The sequence below is a fragment of the Cinclus cinclus genome, chromosome Z (genome assembly GCF_963662255.1).
Source record: "Cinclus cinclus chromosome Z, bCinCin1.1, whole genome shotgun sequence".
Classification (NCBI taxonomy): Eukaryota; Metazoa; Chordata; class Aves; order Passeriformes; family Cinclidae; genus Cinclus; species Cinclus cinclus.
Window position 1 is genome coordinate 4,153,980 of NC_085084.1, and position 20,649 is coordinate 4,174,628.

At 61.3% G+C, this 20,649-nt stretch overlaps 2 pseudogenes; both read left to right on the forward strand.

Annotated features, from left to right (window-relative positions):
• Positions 1-1,935: 1,935 nt before the first annotated feature.
• LOC134056801 (M-phase inducer phosphatase 2-like) lies at positions 1,936-6,231 on the forward strand (annotated as a pseudogene).
• Positions 6,232-16,357: 10,126 nt separating this feature from the next.
• Positions 16,358-20,649, forward strand: LOC134056799 (M-phase inducer phosphatase 2-like; annotated as a pseudogene).

Genomic DNA, 20,649 nt, shown 5'->3' on the forward strand with positions numbered 1-20,649 from the left:
CCAAAGCCATGTCACCCTCATGAGAGGGGGGCGCTTCTGGTCTTTGCAGGACCCCCAGGGCTGTGGCAATAATTTTCTGGGGGACAGAGCTCTGTGGGATCCCCATGGCTGTGGGGTCTGGAAGGGGTGGGTGTCCTTAACACAAGGGTCCCCCATTCTGACCCTGGCAAGTGGCCACCCAGTGCCAAGTGCTTCAGTCATCCTTCCATCCTCCCCTCCACCTTCCCACATTCCTGATCCGCTCCCTAGAGGGGCTTTTCTATGCGCCCCCTTCCCCAGCCAGGTGACAGTGGCCTGGATATTTGTGTTGGGCCTTGCCTTTGCTTTGGTTTGGCCCCGCGAGAGAACCCAAAAAATATCCCCCAAATCCTCCTGGCTCCCCGTTTGTGCCTCCTGGTCCCCACACCCGTGTCCTGCTCCCTCCCAAGCTGCCCATCAATAATCCTATTTTCAAGCTGTTGGAAGGGGCATCTGCACACACACATGGGCCAAGAGGTGTGCCCTCAATTAAAGAAAAGGTTGTGGAGGTCAGCAATAAAGGGGCTGTGGCATACAAGGAAGGCCACTTAACCTGCCCCAAAACTGAGCAGATAAAGCAGAAAACAGCAATGCAAATCACCACTCAGAAGAGCAGAAGAAATGACTCCACAAAATGGCTAAACTGAGGATCTTTGCTAAAATCATCTGCAACTTCATTCTGTGTCAAATCCCCTTTCAGCTCTTCAAATGCTTTAAGGCAGCAGTTGACAATACTTGAACAGCATAAAATGTCACTAGAGTGGCACAGAGCTTTCTCAGAATTCCTGTTCTATATATAAATGTGTGTATATATATATATATATATATATATATATATATACACACAGATAAAAATACATAGAATTTGCTGTTAGCAGGAGGAACTGGTGCTTTTTGCAGGGCTGTGTCAGAGCTGCTGGCTCTCAGCAGTGGAACAGCGCCTTCCAAACACCCGTGAAGTTTGGACTCCAAACACCCGTGGGGCTGGGCTCCTTCGGCACGTTTGATCTCCAAGTGGGAGAAAAGCGAGATTAGTTCCAGACTGTGATTTCCGCCTCCCCCGCCCCCCCCCCCCCAGGTCTCTACTTAGCTCTCTTAAAATTCCAACACTTCTGGCGCATCCATGAGGAAACTGAGGCAGGCTGGAAGCACAGGGGAAATAAACACTAGGGACTCAAGGGCGTGCTTGCAAGAGCAAAGGAATCAAGCAGCTTTAAGCACAATTAACTGATTTTGGTTACGTTTAATACAGAAATAAGAGTTTTCTGGCTGGTACACAGAGCAGGCCATTCAGCGCCGCCTTTAAAAAAAGAAAGTCCGCTATTAAGAAGGTCCAAGATTTCAAGCTTGCGTTCTTGTGGCTGCATGTGGCAGTCGGGGTTGTGAGGGTGGCATTAGGGCACAAGTTTGTCGCGCTGCAGGAGACACGGGAGGGACCGAGTGTCCCCTGCACTGACAGGGCGCGGCCCCGCCCGTCGTGAGGGCAGCGCTGGCCACGCCCTATTTCTGCTGGACACGCCCCCTTCCGCCTCTGAAACCGCCCCCTCGTCTGCGGCTCCGCCCCCAAGCGCCTCGCGCGCCTCTCATTGGCCCTCGCGCCCACTGCGACCTCCCATTGGCTGGGGGAGTCGCCTCGTGCGCGCCGCGGCCTCCCATTGGCTGCGGCTGCCGCTGGTGTTGTTATTCCTGTTACTGCTCTAAGCGGGAGCGGCGCGGGTGGCACCTGTCACCTCTGCTCGCCTCCTGTCGCCTCCGGCCACCTTTTATCACTTTTTGTCACCTTTTATCACCTCTTACCGCCTTTTATCAACTCCCGCCTCTCACTGCCATCTCTTTGCACCTCTTACTTCTTGCCGTCTCTTGTCCCCCGTCCCCGGTTACTTGCCGGAGCTCGCTCTCTCGGTCCCTGCCCGGGCCATGTCACTGCGCGGTGGCCGCGGGCTGGCGGCCATCTCCCCTCTGCCCTCCCCGGGCACAGCCGCGCTCACGCCGCTGTCACTGGATAGGGCTGACCCGGCGGTCCCGGACAGGTGACGGGGGTGGCCGGGGTGCCTTTGTCCGGGGCTCGTGCCAAAGGACGCTTTTTGGGATCCCTCCTTCAGCTCCTGCCCCCGCCTCGCCGGGCCAAGAAGGGGCACCCGGGCCACGGACACTGCCCCGTGTCACCGACACTTGTCCGCCCGCAGGTACCAGGACACCCCTCAGAGGGGACGCGGGGCGCTGCCCCTCCCGCGGCTGTGGCACACGCTGTCCCCGGAGCCGCTGGCCTCGGACTGCCCCGGGGACTCGGTGTCCTCGCAGCCCACGGATACAGGTGAGGGACTGCGGCTGCTCCGCCCCACAGCCGTCCCCAACCGCTGCTGGCTCTGGGGTCGTGCCGAAGGTGTGGGAGGGGGGTCCGAGGGGCTCGAGGCTTTTTGGGGAGTGATGGGCAGGAGCCCGTGCCTGCGGTCCCTGGGGCTCGGCCAGGAGCCGCTCCGCTGGGGACCCTGCTCGGGGTGACGCGCAGCATTCCATGCGGGACCGCTGCTCCCGACGGCGCTGCCACCCGCCTGCTGGGGGCCTCCCTGCACGGACCCATCCTGCCCGGTGTCCTGGGCTGCGGCCAGCTCCCCGATCCCCACACCGCGGCTATCCCTGTCCCTTGTTCCCGCAGCACTGGCACCGGACTCCCCCACACAGCAGAGCTCCGCAGCCGTGAGGGAAAAGTGAGTGGCCCCATCCCCGTGTCCCCCGGGGACACCTCCTGGCCCTGGCCCTGGCCCTGGCCCTGCCTCTCCTGAGCAGCAGGGCTCGGTCTAAGCCCGGCTGTGTCCCCCAGTCTGTGTCTGGGAGGTGACAACCTGGGCTGCTTGGGCAGGGATGCGGATGCCATCCCCCCATAAAGCTCATCTCTGCTCTCCCCACAGCTTCCAGAAAATGATGCCGAACTCTGGGAGACGTCTCAAAGAGTAAGTGGAGGGGCTGTGTCCTTGCGGCAGGACACGAATGCTAGGCTGTCCCCGTGCTCAGGCTGTCCCTGTCCCAGACCCAAGAGCCAGGCTGTCCCCGTGCCCCTGCTGGGGTCCCACCCACTCAGGCCATTGGTGTTCGTTCAGTACCTGCCCCAGGTTCCTTTGGGGAGCTGTGGCTGCCCCGGGGAGCTGTTACCCCACCCTGAGGACGTAGAGGACAGAGGTGACAGTGGCAGAGGGCTGGGACACAGCGCTTTCATTCCACCCTTTCCTTTCCCTCCTCTTGCAGCAGGAAGCTCCTTGGCCCGAGGATGCACTCCTTGCCGGTAGGTGCTGGAGGCTGTGCAGGATCCTGCCGAGTCCCGGGACGAGCAGGGACGAGGAAGATGGAGCCAGCAGCGGGGGCAGGGATCCCCCACCTGTGCAGCACCTCTCACCCCCTGGCTGTCCCACAGAAGTGTCAGCTGGAAGCCAGACCGGTCCTGAAGGACATCTCCCAGCTCCAGGTGCGCAGGGACAGAGTGCAGCAGCGCCAGACGGAGCCCGAGGATGAGGGGGCAGCGGGACCTGGGGGTCAGGGAGGGGGCAGAGGGGTGCTGATCCCGTGTCTTCCCCCGCTGCAGGAGGGCTTTGGCCCCAAAAAGCTGCAGAGGCCAGGCCAGCGGGACCGGCTGCCCGCCGGCCATGGGGCTGCCAGGAGCAACCTTCTTGCCAAGAGCCCTTCCCGCACACCAGAACTGCTGGTGAGAGACTGGAGGGCTCGGGAGGGCACCAAGAATGGCTGATCCTGCGGCTGGACGCGTTGGAGCTGCCGCCACAACCTCCCCATGGGTGGGGGCCTGCGGATGTGGGAGATGGGCGGGCTGGGAGGTCATTGGGACACCCTGACTGCAAGCCTGGAATGCACTGGGAGGTGGATGGAGCTTGGGTACGGGATCCATCCCTGCCTGGGGGTGGAAAGCAGCTGACAGGACTTGTCCCCTTCACCATCTCCTCTGCTTCTCCCCCAAGTCCCCCCAGCTGGTGCTCTGGCAGAGCGATGCCACCATGTGCCAGGGGATGGAGAACGGGCTGACCACGCCAGTGATGAAGAAGGAGGAGGCAAAGCTGGTATGTGGCAGCCTTTGGCATAGGATGGAGCCCCACAGTCCCCTCTCGGGGTCTCCAAAGGGGCCCAAGGTCCCTGAGGTGGGGGCTGGTTGGTGAGCAGCACCAGCCCTGCTGCTGGGGGCTCCCAACACCCCAGGCAGCAGCACGGGCTCTCCCCACAGCGTGCGGGGAAGCGCAGCCAGTGCCGGCAGCTCTTCCGCTCGTCCTGGCTGCCCGGCAGTGTCCCCAGGCCCGTCCTGAAGCGGGGACAGCCCTCGCACAGGGGCACCCCTGTCAAGGCTAAGAAGCAGAAGAGGGTGTCTGGCAGTCCTGACCAGGAGGCGTCGGTGCAGTTGGTGGGTGATGGGGAAGGGGAGGAGTGGGACCAGCCTGTCCAGCAGCACTGGGCCACGTCCCTGCTGTTCCAGAGCTTCTGATGTCATCTGGGGCTGTGTGTGTCTCCACAGGGAGTGGGGCTGGAGCCTTCCAGATCCGCCGAGCTTGAGGAGATGGAGAAAGTGCTGGCCAGCGATGAGCAGGAGCTCATTGGGGACTTCTCCATGGTAGAGCCACGAGGATGGGGCAGGGCTGCATTATTGGGAACAGGGACCATCACTGGAGCCCTGCAAGAGCCCAAAGCCAGCTGGTGGCCCTTGGCTGGGGACACAGGGCTGTGACTTCCCCGCATGCAGTCCCTGCACTGGATAAAGAGCCCCATCACTGCTCCTCTGGGTCCATGCCAATGCCACGGCCACATGTATCTGCCCTTTCCCCTCCTGCGGGTGCAGAACTGACCACTGGGAGCTCCTGGGCTGGGGGGACAGGTGCCACCCCCAGGACGTGTCCCTAGGACAGGGATGACCCCGCATCCTCTCTCCTCCAGCCTCACCTCCTGCCGACGGTGGAAGGGAAGGACCCAAGCCTGAAGTACATCTCCCCTGGCACGGTAAGGGGACAGTGACCCTTTGCCAGGCCCCCCAAGGGGCTGCCTGCCTATTCCACCCCCCACCTGCCCCCGTGTGTCCCCCCTTGGTGACTTGTGTCCCCCGCAGCTGGTGGCAGTGCTGACGGGGCACTTCAGCAGCTTCCTCGAGAGCAGCATCGTGGTGGACTGCCGGTACCCCTACGAATACGAGGGGGGCCACATCACGGTCAGAACTCCACGCTCCCCCCGCCCTCTGTGCTCCTGGGACTGGGAGGAACGGGAGGAACCGCCACGAGGGGTTGAGCATAACGCCAGCAAGGGGTTCAGGATCCCCCGGGATTTGTTGAGTACCCGCTGAGAGATGAAGCAAAGATATAGAGCTCCCAGAGAGGAGTAAAGTAGCCTCACCAGAGGTACTCTGAGCCTCCAGAGAGCTTGAGCAGCCCCTCAGGAAGGGTACAGAGCTGCCCAGAGGGACAGAGCAGCCCCAAGGGGAGTGTCAAGACACTCCCTAAAAGGTTGATTCCCAGCTGGAAAGAGGAGTATGACAGTGGGGGAGGCTGTGGGGCAGCGTCCGTGGGTCCCTGCAGAAAATGAAATGGGAGGCAGAGTGGAGAAAGGTGCCTCGTGTGTCCGTCCCCAGGGTGCTGTCAACCTGCCGCTGCAGCGGGATGTGGAGGAATTCCTGCTGGAGCAGCCCAGTGTGGCGCTGGACAGCAGCAAGAGGGTGATCGTCATCTTCCACTGCGAGTTCTCTGTTGAAAGGGGCCCCAAAATGTGAGCGATGCCTCGGTGGGGGGAGGGCACTTTGGGGTCTGCCCGTCCCCCAGGCACGCCTGGATCCCCGCACGGGGCTGATCCCGTGGCCTTTCCCTGAGTCACAGGTGCAAGTTCCTGCGGGAGAGGGATCGGTCCTGCCACGAGTACCCGCAGCTGCAGTACCCTGAGCTCTACGTCTTGAACGGGGGGTACCGCGAGTTCTTCTTCCAGTTCCCGGTGAGTCCCCTCCCGGTGTCCCCTCGCTGGCAGGAGCTGAGGGGGGCGCACGGCAGTGGGGAGGGGCAGTTCTGGCTCTGAGCCCCTTCCCTGCAATGGGGCTGACGGAGCCGTGCGTTGCAGAGCCACTGCGAGCCCCGGGACTATCGGCCCATGGCGCACCCGGCGTTCAAGGAGGAGCTGCGCAAATTCCGCGGGCAGAGCCGGCGCGGCCGGCGGGAGCTCTTGGTCCGCGGGCGGGACCTGTGACCATCCATCCATCCATCCATCCATCCATCCATCCATCCATCCATCCATCCATCCTTCCATCCATCCATGCATCCCACCGGGGAACAACTGTAGGAAGAGTTCCCTTGGCCAGGGATGCGCCTCGGCTTGCTCTTGTTTGTTAGGATGTGTTTGGGAAGGTATTTAGAGTTAAGATTGGTTTTGCGTTTGTTTATTGTTACAAATGGTTTTGTTTTGTTTTTTGCTATAAGTATTTTTTATTTATGGTCTTCCATATTTTTTGTTTATTGTAAATAGTTTATTGTTATTAATATTTTTGTGTTTGTCTGTTGCTAGGATCGTTTGTTAATTACAATGTCTGTTAATAAACTCCTATTGTAGGAGAACAAACCTGGCTCCTGAGCTGTCCCTGCCCACACCAGGGCTCTGCAATAGGAACGGAGGGGTGGGGGGACGGGCAGGCTGGGATGGAGGACTCTGGGGCTCTGGGGACAGGGACAGCTGCTGGCAGAGGACAGGGATAGGGTTTCCCTGGGCTGTGGTGGCTTCCCCGCAGACAAGGTGGGTGGGGAAGGGGCAAGTGTTGGCCCCTTGGCTGCTGCTCCTGCAGGGTGGGGCGGCAGCAGTATGGCCCTGGACCCTCATGGGACCCTCTTTCCTGGACATGCTGGGCTTGGCAGGACCCCTGGGAAACTTGGGGCTGCTGTGGGACCCCCGCAGCCAGGACACTCTCTTTTCTCAGGAGGTCCCCTGAACTTTGCAGCATTCCCCTCTGAGCTGGGACACTCATTCCTCCCAGCAGGACTCCCAGAAAGTGTGGCAGCCCCCATTTGGGGGTTAGGGTTCATCAAGACACTCAGGAGCATTAATCCCTCATGTTCTGAGACCCTCCTGTAGTGATTAAGCCCCCTGTCCATGGGATCCCCAAGGTATTGACGCCCCTTGTGAGTGTGGCTGTGCTCATCAGGACCCCCAGGCCAGTAACACCTCATCCCTCTGCCTGGGACCCCCAAAGCCATGTCACCCTCATGAGAGGGGGGCGCTTCTGGTCTTTGCAGGACCCCCAGGGCTGTGGCAATAATTTTCTGGGGGACAGAGCTCTGTGGGATCCCCATGGCTGTGGGGTCTGGAAGGGGTGGGTGTCCTTAACACAAGGGTCCCCCATTCTGACCCTGGCAAGTGGCCACCCAGTGCCAAGTGCTTCAGTCATCCTTCCATCCTCCCCTCCACCTTCCCACATTCCTGATCCGCTCCCTAGAGGGGCTTTTCTATGCGCCCCCTTCCCCAGCCAGGTGACAGTGGCCTGGATATTTGTGTTGGGCCTTGCCTTTGCTTTGGTTTGGCCCCGCGAGAGAACCCAAAAAATATCCCCCAAATCCTCCTGGCTCCCCGTTTGTGCCTCCTGGTCCCCACACCCGTGTCCTGCTCCCTCCCAAGCTGCCCATCAATAATCCTATTTTCAAGCTGTTGGAAGGGGCATCTGCACACACACATGGGCCAAGAGGTGTGCCCTCAATTAAAGAAAAGGTTGTGGAGGTCAGCAATAAAGGGGCTGTGGCATACAAGGAAGGCCACTTAACCTGCCCCAAAACTGAGCAGATAAAGCAGAAAACAGCAATGCAAATCACCACTCAGAAGAGCAGAAGAAATGACTCCACAAAATGGCTAAACTGAGGATCTTTGCTAAAATCATCTGCAACTTCATTCTGTGTCAAATCCCCTTTCAGCTCTTCAAATGCTTTAAGGCAGCAGTTGACAATACTTGAACAGCATAAAATGTCACTAGAGTGGCACAGAGCTTTCTCAGAATTCCTGTTCTATATATAAATGTGTGTATATATATATATATATATATATATATATACACACAGATAAAAATACATAGAATTTGCTGTTAGCAGGAGGAACTGGTGCTTTTTGCAGGGCTGTGTCAGAGCTGCTGGCTCTCAGCAGTGGAACAGCGCCTTCCAAACACCCGTGAAGTTTGGACTCCAAACACCCGTGGGGCTGGGCTCCTTCGGCACGTTTGATCTCCAAGTGGGAGAAAAGCGAGATTAGTTCCAGACTGTGATTTCCGCCCCCCCCGCCCCCCCCCCCCCAGGTCTCTACTTAGCTCTCTTAAAATTCCAACACTTCTGGCGCATCCATGAGGAAACTGAGGCAGGCTGGAAGCACAGGGGAAATAAACACTAGGGACTCAAGGGCGTGCTTGCAAGAGCAAAGGAATCAAGCAGCTTGAAGCACAATTAACTGATTTTGGTTACGTTTAATACAGAAGTAAGAGTTTTCTGGCTGGTACACAGAGCAGGCCATGCACAGCCGCCTTTAAAAAAAGAAAGTCCGCTATTAAGAAGGTCCAAGATTTCAAGCTTGCGTTCTTGTGGCTGCATGTGGCAGTCGGGGTTGTGAGGGTGGCATTAGGGCACAAGTTTGTCGCGCTGCAGGAGACACGGGAGGGACCGAGTGTCCCCTGCACTGACAGGGCACGGCCCCGCCCGTCGTGAGGGCAGCGCTGGCCACGCCCTATTTCTGCTGGACACGCCCCCTTCCGCCTCTGAAACCGCCCCCTCGTCTGCGGCTCCGCCCCCAAGCGCCTCGCGCGCCTCTCTTTGGCCCTCGCGCCCACTGCGACCTCCCATTGGCTGGGGGAGTCGCCTCGTGCGCGCCGCGGCCTCCCATTGGCTGCGGCTGCCGCTGGTGTTGTTATTCCTGTTACTGCTCTAAGCGGGAGCGGCGCGGGTGGCACCTGTCACCTCTGCTCGCCTCCTGTCGCCTCCGGCCACCTTTTATCACTTTTTGTCACCTTTTATCACCTCTTATCGCCTTTTATCAACTCCCGCCTCTCACTGCCATCTCTTTGCACCTCTTACTTCTTGCCGTCTCTTGTCCCCCGTCCCCGGTTACTTGCCGGAGCTCGCTCTCTCGGTCCCTGCCCGGGCCATGTCACTGCGCGGTGGCCGCGGGCTGGCGGCCATCTCCCCTCTGCCCTCCCCGGGCACAGCCGCGCTCACGCCGCTGTCACTGGATAGGGCTGACCCGGCGGTCCCGGACAGGTGACGGGGGTGGCCGGGGTGCCTTTGTCCGGGGCTCGTGCCAAAGGACGCTTTTTGGGATCCCTCCTTCAGCTCCTGCCCCCGCCTCGCCGTGCCAAGAAGGGGCACCCGGGCCACGGACACTGCCCCGTGTCACCGACACTTGTCCGCCCGCAGGTACCAGGACACCCCTCAGAGGGGACGCGGGGCGCTGCCCCTCCCGCGGCTGTGGCACACGCTGTCCCCGGAGCCGCTGGCCTCGGACTGTCCCGGGGACTCGGTGTCCTCGCAGCCCACGGATCCAGGTGAGGGACTGCGGCTGCTCCGCCCCACAGCCGTCCCCAACCGCTGCTGGCTCTGGGGTCGTGCCGAAGGTGTGGGAGGGGGGTCCGAGGGGCTCGAGGCTTTTTGGGGAGTGATGGGCAGGAGCCCGTGCCTGCGGTCCCTGGGGCTCGGCCAGGAGCCACTCCGCTGGGGACCCTGCTCGGGGTGACGCGCAGCATTCCATGCGGGACCGCTGCTCCCGACGGCGCTGCCGCCCGCCTGCTGGGGGCCTCCCTGCACGGACCCATCCTGCCCGGTGTCCTGGGCTGCGGCCAGCTCCCCGATCCCCACACCGCGGCTATCCCTGTCCCTTGTTCCCGCAGCACTGGCACCGGACTCCCCCACACAGCAGAGCTCCGCAGCCGTGAGGGAAAAGTGAGTGGCCCCATCCCCGTGTCCCCCGGGGACACCTCCTGGCCCTGGCCCTGGCCCTGGCCCTGCCTCTCCTGAGCAGCAGGGCTCGGTCTAAGCCCGGCTGTGTCCCCCAGTCTGTGTCTGGGAGGTGACAACCTGGGCTGCTTGGGCAGGGATGCGGATGCCATCCCCCCATAAAGCTCATCTCTGCTCTCCCCACAGCTTCCAGAAAATGATGCCGAACTCTGGGAGACGTCTCAAAGAGTAAGTGGAGGGGCTGTGTCCTTGCGGCAGGACACGAATGCTAGGCTGTCCCCGTGCTCAGGCTGTCCCTGTCCCAGACCCAAGAGCCAGGCTGTCCCCGTGCCCCTCCTGGGGTCCCACTCAGGCCATTGGTGTTCGTTCAGTACCTGCCCCAGGTTCCTTTGGGGAGCTGTGGCTGCCCCGGGGAGCTGTTACCCCACCCTGAGGACGTAGGGGACAGAGGTGACAGTGGCAGAGGGCTGGGACACAGCGCTTTCATTCCACCCTTTCCTTTCCCTCCTCTTGCAGCAGGAAGCTCCTTGGCCCGAGGATGCACTCCTTGCCGGTAGGTGCTGGAGGCTGTGCAGGATCCTGCCGAGTCCCGGGACGAGCAGGGACGAGGAAGATGGAGCCAGCAGCGGGGGCAGGGATCCCCCACCTGTGCAGCACCTCTCACCCCCTGGCTGTCCCACAGAAGTGTCAGCTGGAAGCCAGACCGGTCCTGAAGGACATCTCCCAGCTCCAGGTGCGCAGGGACAGAGTGCAGCAGCGCCAGACGGAGCCCGAGGATGAGGGGGCAGCGGGACCTGGGGGTCAGGGAGGGGGCAGAGGGGTGCTGATCCCGTGTCTTCCCCCGCTGCAGGAGGGCTTTGGCCCCAAAAAGCTGCAGAGGCCGGGCCAGCGGGACCGGCTGCCCGCCGGCCATGGGGCTGCCAGGAGGAACCTTCTTGCCAAGAGCCCTTCCCGCACACCAGAACTGCTGGTGAGAGACTGGAGGGCTCGGGAGGGCACCAAGAATGGCTGATCCTGCGGCTGGACGCGTTGGAGCTGCCGCCACAACCTCCCCATGGGTGGGGGCCTGCGGATGTGGGAGATGGGCGGGCTGGGAGGTCATTGGGACACCCTGACTGCAAGCCTGGAATGCACTGGGAGGTGGATGGAGCTTGGGTACGGGATCCATCCCTGCCTGGGGGTGGAAAGCAGCTGACAGGACTTGTCCCCTTCACCATCTCCTCTGCTTCTCCCCCAAGTCCCCCCAGCTGGTGCTCTGGCAGAGCGATGCCACCATGTGCCAGGGGATGGAGAACGGGCTGACCACGCCAGTGATGAAGAAGGAGGAGGCAAAGCTGGTATGTGGCAGCCTTTGGCATAGGATGGAGCCCCACAGTCCCCTCTCGGGGTCTCCAAAGGGGCCCAAGGTCCCTGAGGTGGGGGCTGGTTGGTGAGCAGCACCAGCCCTGCTGCTGGGGGCTCCCAACACCCCAGGCAGCAGCACGGGCTCTCCCCACAGCGTGCGGGGAAGCGCAGCCAGTGCCGGCAGCTCTTCCGCTCGTCCTGGCTGCCCGGCAGTGTCCCCAGGCCCGTCCTGAAGCGGGGACAGCCCTCGCACAGGGGCACCCCTGTCAAGGCTAAGAAGCAGAAGAGGGTGTCTGGCAGTCCTGACCAGGAGGCGTCGGTGCAGTTGGTGGGTGATGGGGAAGGGGAGGAGTGGGACCAGCCTGTCCAGCAGCACTGGGCCACGTCCCTGCTGTTCCAGAGCCTCTGATGTCATCTGGGGCTGTGTGTGTCTCCACAGGGAGTGGGGCTGGAGCCTTCCAGATCCGCCGAGCTTGAGGAGATGGAGAAAGTGCTGGCCAGCGATGAGCAGGAGCTCATTGGGGACTTCTCCATGGTAGAGCCACGAGGATGGGGCAGGGCTGCATTATTGGGAACAGGGACCATCACTGGAGCCCTGCAAGAGCCCAAAGCCAGCTGGTGGCCCTTGGCTGGGGACACAGGGCTGTGACTTCCCCGCATGCAGTCCCTGCACTGGATAAAGAGCCCCATCACTGCTCCTCTGGGTCCATGCCAATGCCACGGCCACATGTATCTGCCCTTTCCCCTCCTGCGGGTGCAGAACTGACCACTGGGAGCTCCTGGGCTGGGGGGACAGGTGCCACCCCCAGGACGTGTCCCTAGGACAGGGATGACCCCGCATCCTCTCTCCTCCAGCCTCACCTCCTGCCGACGGTGGAAGGGAAGGACCCAAGCCTGAAGTACATCTCCCCTGGCACGGTAAGGGGACAGTGACCCTTTGCCAGGCCCCCCAAGGGGCTGCCTGCCTATTCCACCCCCCACCTGCCCCCGTGTGTCCCCCCTTGGTGACTTGTGTCCCCCGCAGCTGGTGGCAGTGCTGACGGGGCACTTCAGCAGCTTCCTCGAGAGCAGCATCGTGGTGGACTGCCGGTACCCCTACGAATACGAGGGGGGCCACATCACGGTCAGAACTCCACGCTCCCCCCACCCTCTGTGCTCCTGGGACTGGGAGGAACGGGAGGAACCGCCACGAGGGGTTGAGCATAACGCCAGCAAGGGGTTCAGGATCCCCCGGGATTTGTTGAGTACCCGCTGAGAGATGAAGCAAAGATATAGAGCTCCCAGAGAGGAGTAAAGTAGCCTCACCAGAGGTACTCTGAGCCTCCAGAGAGCTTGAGCAGCCCCTCAGGAAGGGTACAGAGCTGCCCAGAGGGACAGAGCAGCCCCAAGGGGAGTGTCAAGACACTCCCTAAAAGGTTGATTCCCAGCTGGAAAGAGGAGTATGACAGTGGGGGAGGCTGTGGGGCAGCGTCCGTGGGTCCCTGCAGAAAATGAAATGGGAGGCAGAGTGGAGAAAGGTGCCTCGTGTGTCCGTCCCCAGGGTGCTGTCAACCTGCCGCTGCAGCGGGATGTGGAGGAATTCCTGCTGGAGCAGCCCAGTGTGGCGCTGGACAGCAGCAAGAGGGTGATCGTCATCTTCCACTGCGAGTTCTCTGTTGAAAGGGGCCCCAAAATGTGAGCGATGCCTCGGTGGGGGGAGGGCACTTTGGGGTCTGCCCGTCCCCCAGGCACGCCTGGATCCCCGCACGGGGCTGATCCCGTGGCCTTTCCCTGAGTCACAGGTGCAAGTTCCTGCGGGAGAGGGATCGGTCCTGCCACGAGTACCCGCAGCTGCAGTACCCTGAGCTCTACGTCTTGAACGGGGGGTACCGCGAGTTCTTCTTCCAGTTCCCGGTGAGTCCCCTCCCGGTGTCCCCTCGCTGGCAGGAGCTGAGGGGGGCGCACGGCAGTGGGGAGGGGCAGTTCTAGCTCTGAGCCCCTTCCCTGCAATGGGGCTGACGGAGCCGTGCGTTGCAGAGCCACTGCGAGCCCCGGGACTATCGGCCCATGGCGCACCCGGCGTTCAAGGAGGAGCTGCGCAAATTCCGCGGGCAGAGCCGGCGCGGCCGGCGGGAGCTCTTGGTCCGCGGGCGGGACCTGTGACCATCCATCCATCCATCCATCCATCCATCCATCCATCCATCCATCCATCCATCCTTCCATCCATCCATGCATCCCACCGGGGAACAACTGTAGGAAGAGTTCCCTTGGCCAGGGATGCGCCTCGGCTTGCTCGTTTGTTAGGATGTGTTTGGGAAGGTATTTAGAGTTAAGATTGGTTTTGCGTTTGTTTATTGTTACAAATGGTTTTGTTTTGTTTTTTGCTATAAGTATTTTTTATTTATGGTCTTCCATATCTTTTGTTTATTGTAAATACTTTATTGTTATTAATATTTTTGTGTTTGTCTGTTGCTAGGATCGTTTGTTAATTACAATGTCTGTTAATAAACTCCTATTGTAGGAGAACAAACCTGGCTTCTGAGCTGTCCCTGCCCACACCAGGGCTCTGCAATAGGAACGGAGGGGTGGGGGGACGGGCAGGCTGGGATGGAGGACTCTGGGGCTCTGGGGACAGGGACAGCTGCTGGCAGAGGACAGGGATAGGGTTTCCCTGGGCTGTGGTGGCTTCCCCGCAGACAAGGTGGGTGGGGAAGGGGCAAGTGTTGGCCCCTTGGCTGCTGCTCCTGCAGGGTGGGGCGGCAGCAGTATGGCCCTGGACCCTCATGGGACCCTCTTTCCTGGACATGCTGGGCTTGGCAGGACCCCTGGGAAACTTGGGGCTGCTGTGGGACCCCCGCAGCCAGGACACTCTCTTTTCTCAGGAGGTCCCCTGAACTTTGCAGCATTCCCCTCTGAGCTGGGACACTCATTCCTCCCAGCAGGACTCCCAGAAAGTGTGGCAGCCCCCATTTGGGGGTTAGGGTTCATCAAGACACTCAGGAGCATTAATCCCTCATGTTCTGAGACCCTCCTGTAGTGATTAAGCCCCCTGTCCATGGGATCCCCAAGGTATTGACGCCCCTTGTGAGTGTGGCTGTGCTCATCAGGACCCCCAGGCCAGTAACACCTCATCCCTCTGCCTGGGACCCCCAAAGCCATGTCACCCTCATGAGAGGGGGGCGCTTCTGGTCTTTGCAGGACCCCCAGGGCTGTGGCAATAATTTTCTGGGGGACAGAGCTCTGTGGGATCCCCATGGCTGTGGGGTCTGGAAGGGGTGGGTGTCCTTAACACAAGGGTCCCCCATTCTGACCCTGGCAAGTGGCCACCCAGTGCCAAGTGCTTCAGTCATCCTTCCATCCTCCCCTCCACCTTCCCACATTCCTGATCCGCTCCCTAGAGGGGCTTTTCTATGCGCCCCCTTCCCCAGCCAGGTGACAGTGGCCTGGATATTTGTGTTGGGCCTTGCCTTTGCTTTGGTTTGGCCCCGCGAGAGAACCCAAAAAATATCCCCCAAATCCTCCTGGCTCCCCGTTTGTGCCTCCTGGTCCCCACACCCGTGTCCTGCTCCCTCCCAAGCTGCCCATCAATAATCCTATTTTCAAGCTGTTGGAAGGGGCATCTGCACACACACATGGGCCAAGAGGTGTGCCCTCAATTAAAGAAAAGGTTGTGGAGGTCAGCAATAAAGGGGCTGTGGCATACAAGGAAGGCCACTTAACCTGCCCCAAAACTGAGCAGATAAAGCAGAAAACAGCAATGCAAATCACCACTCAGAAGAGCAGAAGAAATGACTCCACAAAATGGCTAAACTGAGGATCTTTGCTAAAATCATCTGCAACTTCATTCTGTGTCAAATCCCCTTTCAGCTCTTCAAATGCTTTAAGGCAGCAGTTGACAATACTTGAACAGCATAAAATGTCACTAGAGTGGCACAGAGCTTTCTCAGAATTCCTGTTCTATATATAAATGTGTGTATATATATATATATATATATATATATACACACAGATAAAAATACATAGAATTTGCTGTTAGCAGGAGGAACTGGTGCTTTTTGCAGGGCTGTGTCAGAGCTGCTGGCTCTCAGCAGTGGAACAGCGCCTTCCAAACACCCGTGAAGTTTGGACTCCAAACACCCGTGGGGCTGGGCTCCTTCGGCACGTTTGATCTCCAAGTGGGAGAAAAGCGAGATTAGTTCCAGACTGTGATTTCCGCCCCCCCCCCCCCCCCCCCCCCAGGTCTCTACTTAGCTCTCTTAAAATTCCAACACTTCTGGCGCATCCATGAGGAAACTGAGGCAGGCTGGAAGCACAGGGGAAATAAACACTAGGGACTCAAGGGCGTGCTTGCAAGAGCAAAGGAATCAAGCAGCTTGAAGCACAATTAACTGATTTTGGTTACGTTTAATACAGAAGTAAGAGTTTTCTGGCTGGTACACAGAGCAGGCCATGCACAGCCGCCTTTAAAAAAAGAAAGTCCGCTATTAAGAAGGTCCAAGATTTCAAGCTTGCGTTCTTGTGGCTGCATGTGGCAGTCGGGGTTGTGAGGGTGGCATTAGGGCACAAGTTTGTCGCGCTGCAGGAGACACGGGAGGGACCGAGTGTCCCCTGCACTGACAGGGCACAGCCCCGCCCGTCGTGAGGGCAGCGCTGGCCACGCCCTATTTCTGCTGGACACGCCCCCTTCCGCCTCTGAAACCGCCCCCTCGTCTGCGGCTCCGCCCCCAAGCGCCTCGCGCGCCTCTCTTTGGCCCTCGCGCCCACTGCGACCTCCCATTGGCTGGGGGAGTCGCCTCGTGCGCGCCGCGGCCTCCCATTGGCTGCGGCTGCCGCTGGTGTTGTTATTCCTGTTACTGCTCTAAGCGGGAGCGGCGCGGGTGGCACCTGTCACCTCTGCTCGCCTCCTGTCGCCTCCGGCCACCTTTTATCACTTTTTGTCACCTTTTATCACCTCTTATCGCCTTTTATCAACTCCCGCCTCTCACTGCCATCTCTTTGCACCTCTTACTTCTTGCCGTCTCTTGTCCCCCGTCCCCGGTTACTTGCCGGAGCTCGCTCTCTCGGTCCCTGCCCGGGCCATGTCACTGCGCGGTGGCCGCGGGCTGGCGGCCATCTCCCCTCTGCCCTCCCCGGGCACAGCCGCGCTCACGCCGCTGTCACTGGATAGGGCTGACCCGGCGGTCCCGGACAGGTGACGGGGGTGGCCGGGGTGCCTTTGTCCGGGGCTCGTGCCAAAGGACGCTTTTTGGGATCCCTCCTTCAGCTCCTGCCCCCGCCTCGCCGGGCCAAGAAGGGGCACCCGGGCCACGGACACTGCCCCGTGTCACCGACACTTGTCCGCCCGCAGGTACCAGGACACCCCTCAGAGGGGACGCGGGGCGCTGCCCCTCCCGCGGCTGTGGCACACGCTGTCCCCGGAGCCGCTGGCCTCGGACTGCCCCGGGGACTCGGTGTCCTCGCAGCCCACGGATCCAGGTGAGGGACTGCGGCTGCTCCGCCCCACAGCCGTCCCCAACCGCTGCTGGCTCTGGGGTCGTGCCGAAGGTGTGGGAGGGGGGTCCGAGGGGCTCGAGGCTTTTTGGGGAGTGATGGGCAGGAGCCCGTGCCTGCGGTCCCTGGGGCTCGGCCAGGAGCCACTCCGCTGGGGACCCTGCTCGGGGTGACGCGCAGCATTCCATGCGGGACCGCTGCTCCCGACGGCGCTGCCGCCCGCCTGCTGGGGGCCTCCCTGCACGGACCCATCCTGCCCGGTGTCCTGGGCTGCGGCCAGCTCCCCGATCCCCACACCGCGGCTATCCCTGTCCCTTGTTCCCGCAGCACTGGCACCGGACTCCCCCACACAGCAGAGCTCCGCAGCCGTGAGGGAAAAGTGAGTGGCCCCATCCCCGTGTCCCCCGGGGACACCTCCTGGCCCTGGCCCTGGCCCTGGCCCTGCCTCTCCTGAGCAGCAGGGCTCGGTCTAAGCCCGGCTGTGTCCCCCAGTCTGTGTCTGGGAGGTGACAACCTGGGCTGCTTGGGCAGGGATGCGGATGCCATCCCCCCATAAAGCTCATCTCTGCTCTCCCCACAGCTTCCAGAAAATGATGCCGAACTCTGGGAGACGTCTCAAAGAGTAAGTGGAGGGGCTGTGTCCTTGCGGCAGGACACGAATGCTAGGCTGTCCCCGTGCTCAGGCTGTCCCTGTCCCAGACCCAAGAGCCAGGCTGTCCCCGTGCCCCTCCTGGGGTCCCACTCAGGCCATTGGTGTTCGTTCAGTACCTGCCCCAGGTTCCTTTGGGGAGCTGTGGCTGCCCCGGGGAGCTGTTACCCCACCCTGAGGACGTAGGGGACAGAGGTGACAGTGGCAGAGGGCTGGGACACAGCGCTTTCATTCCACCCTTTCCTTTCCCTCCTCTTGCAGCAGGAAGCTCCTTGGCCCGAGGATGCACTCCTTGCCGGTAGGTGCTGGAGGCTGTGCAGGATCCTGCCGAGTCCCGGGACGAGCAGGGACGAGGAAGATGGAGCCAGCAGCGGGGGCAGGGATCCCCCACCTGTGCAGCACCTCTCACCCCCTGGCTGTCCCACAGAAGTGTCAGCTGGAAGCCAGACCGGTCCTGAAGGACATCTCCCAGCTCCAGGTGCGCAGGGACAGAGTGCAGCAGCGCCAGACGGAGCCCGAGGATGAGGGGGCAGCGGGACCTGGGGGTCAGGGAGGGGGCAGAGGGGTGCTGATCCCGTGTCTTCCCCCGCTGCAGGAGGGCTTTGGCCCCAAAAAGCTGCAGAGGCCGGGCCAGCGGGACCGGCTGCCCGCCGGCCATGGGGCTGCCAGGAGGAACCTTCTTGCCAAGAGCCCTTCCCGCACACCAGAACTGCTGGTGAGAGACTGGAGGGCTCGGGAGGGCACCAAGAATGGCTGATCCTGCGGCTGGACGCGTTGGAGCTGCCGCCACAACCTCCCCATGGGTGGGGGCCTGCGGATGTGGGAGATGGGCGGGCTGGGAGGTCATTGGGACACCCTGACTGCAAGCCTGGAATGCACTGGGAGGTGGATGGAGCTTGGGTACGGGATCCATCCCTGCCTGGGGGTGGAAAGCAGCTGACAGGACTTGTCCCCTTCACCATCTCCTCTGCTTCTCCCCCAAGTCCCCCCAGCTGGTGCTCTGGCAGAGCGATGCCACCATGTGCCAGGGGATGGAGAACGGGCTGACCACGCCAGTGATGAAGAAGGAGGAGGCAAAGCTGGTATGTGGCAGCCTTTGGCATAGGATGGAGCCCCACAGTCCCCTCTCGGGGTCTCCAAAGGGGCCCAAGGTCCCTGAGGTGGGGGCTGGTTGGTGAGCAGCACCAGCCCTGCTGCTGGGGGCTCCCAACACCCCAGGCAGCAGCACGGGCTCTCCCCACAGCGTGCGGGGAAGCGCAGCCAGTGCCGGCAGCTCTTCCGCTCGTCCTGGCTGCCCGGCAGTGTCCCCAGGCCCGTCCTGAAGCGGGGACAGCCCTCGCACAGGGGCACCCCTGTCAAGGCTAAGAAGCAGAAGAGGGTGTCTGGCAGTCCTGACCAGGAGGCGTCGGTGCAGTTGGTGGGTGATGGGGAAGGGGAGGAGTGGGACCAGCCTGTCCAGCAGCACTGGGCCACGTCCCTGCTGTTCCAGAGCCTCTGATGTCATCTGGGGCTGTGTGTGTCTCCACAGGGAGTGGGGCTGGAGCCTTCCAGATCCGCCCAGCTTGAGGAGATGGAGAAAGTGCTGGCCAGCGATGAGCAGGAGCTCATTGGGGACTTCTCCATGGTAGAGCCACGAGGATGGGGCAGGGCTGCATTATTGGGAACAGGGACCATCACTGGAGCCCTGCAAGAGCCCAAAGCCAGCTGGTGGCCCTTGGCTGGGGACACAGGGCTGTGACTTCCCCGCATGCAGTCCCTGCACTGGATAAAGAGCCCCATCACTGCTCCTCTGGGTCCATGCCAATGCCACGGCCACATGTATCTGCCCTTTCCCCTCCTGCGGGTGCAGAACTGACCACTGGGAGCTCCTGGGCTGGGGGGACAGGTGCCACCCCCAGGACGTGTCCCTAGGACAGGGATGACCCCGCATCCTCTCTCCTCCAGCCTCACCTCCTGCCGACGGTGGAAGGGAAGGACCCAAGCCTGAAGTACATCTCCCCTGGCACGGTAAGGGGACAGTGACCCTTTGCCAGGCCCCCCAAGGGGCTGCCTGCCTATTCCACCCCCCACCTGCCCCCGTGTGTCCCCCCTTGGTGACTTGTGTCCCCCGCAGCTGGTGGCAGTGCTGACGGGGCACTTCAGCAGCTTCCTCGAGAGCAGCATCGTGGTGGACTGCCGGTACCCCTACGAATACGAGGGGGGCCACATCACGGTCAGAACTCCACGCTCCCCCCGCCCTCTGTGCTCCTGGGACTGGGAGGAACGGGAGGAACCGCCACGAGGGGTTGAGCATAACGCCAGCAAGGGGTTCAGGATCCCCCGGGATTTGTTGAGTACCCGCTGAGAGATGAAGCAAAGATATAGAGCTCCCAGAGAGGAGTAAAGTAGCCTCACCAGAGGTACTCTGAGCCTCCAGAGAGCTTGAGCAGCCCCTCAGGAAGGGTACAGAGCTGCCCAGAGGGACAGAGCAGCCCCAAGGGGAGTGTCAAGACACTCCCTAAAAGGTTGATTCCCAGCTGGAAAGAGGAGTATGACAGTGGGGGAGGCTGTGGGGCAGCGTCCGTGGGTCCCTGCAGAAAATGAAATGGGAGGCAGAGTGGAGAAAGGTGCCTCGTGTGTCCGTCCCCAGGGTGCTGTCAACCTGCCGCTGCAGCGGGATGTGGAGGAATTCCTGCTGGAGCAGCCCAGTGTGGCGCTGGACAGCAGCAAGAGGGTGATCGTCATCTTCCACTGCGAGTTCTCTGTTGAAAGGGGCCCCAAAATGTGAGCGATGCCTCGGTGGGGGGAGGGCACTTTGGGGTCTGCCCGTCCCCCAGGCACGCCTGGATCCCCGCACGGGGCTGATCCCGTGGCCTTTCCCTGAGTCACAGGTGCAAGTTCCTGCGGGAGAGGGATCGGTCCTGCCACGAGTACCCGCAGCTGCAGTACCCTGAGCTCTACGTCTTGAACGGGGGGTACCGCGAGTTCTTCTTCCAGTTCCCGGTGAGTCCCCTCCCGGTGTCCCCTCGCTGGCAGGAGCTGAGGGGGGCGCACGGCAGTGGGGAGGGGCAGTTCTGGCTCTGAGCCCCTTCCCTGCAATGGGGCTGACGGAGCCGTGCGTTGCAGAGCCACTGCGAGCCCCGGGACTATCGGCCCATGGCGCACCCGGCGTTCAAGGAGGAGCTGCGCAAATTCCGCGGGCAGAGCCGGCGCGGCCGGCGGGAGCTCTTGGTCCGCGGGCGGGACCTGTGA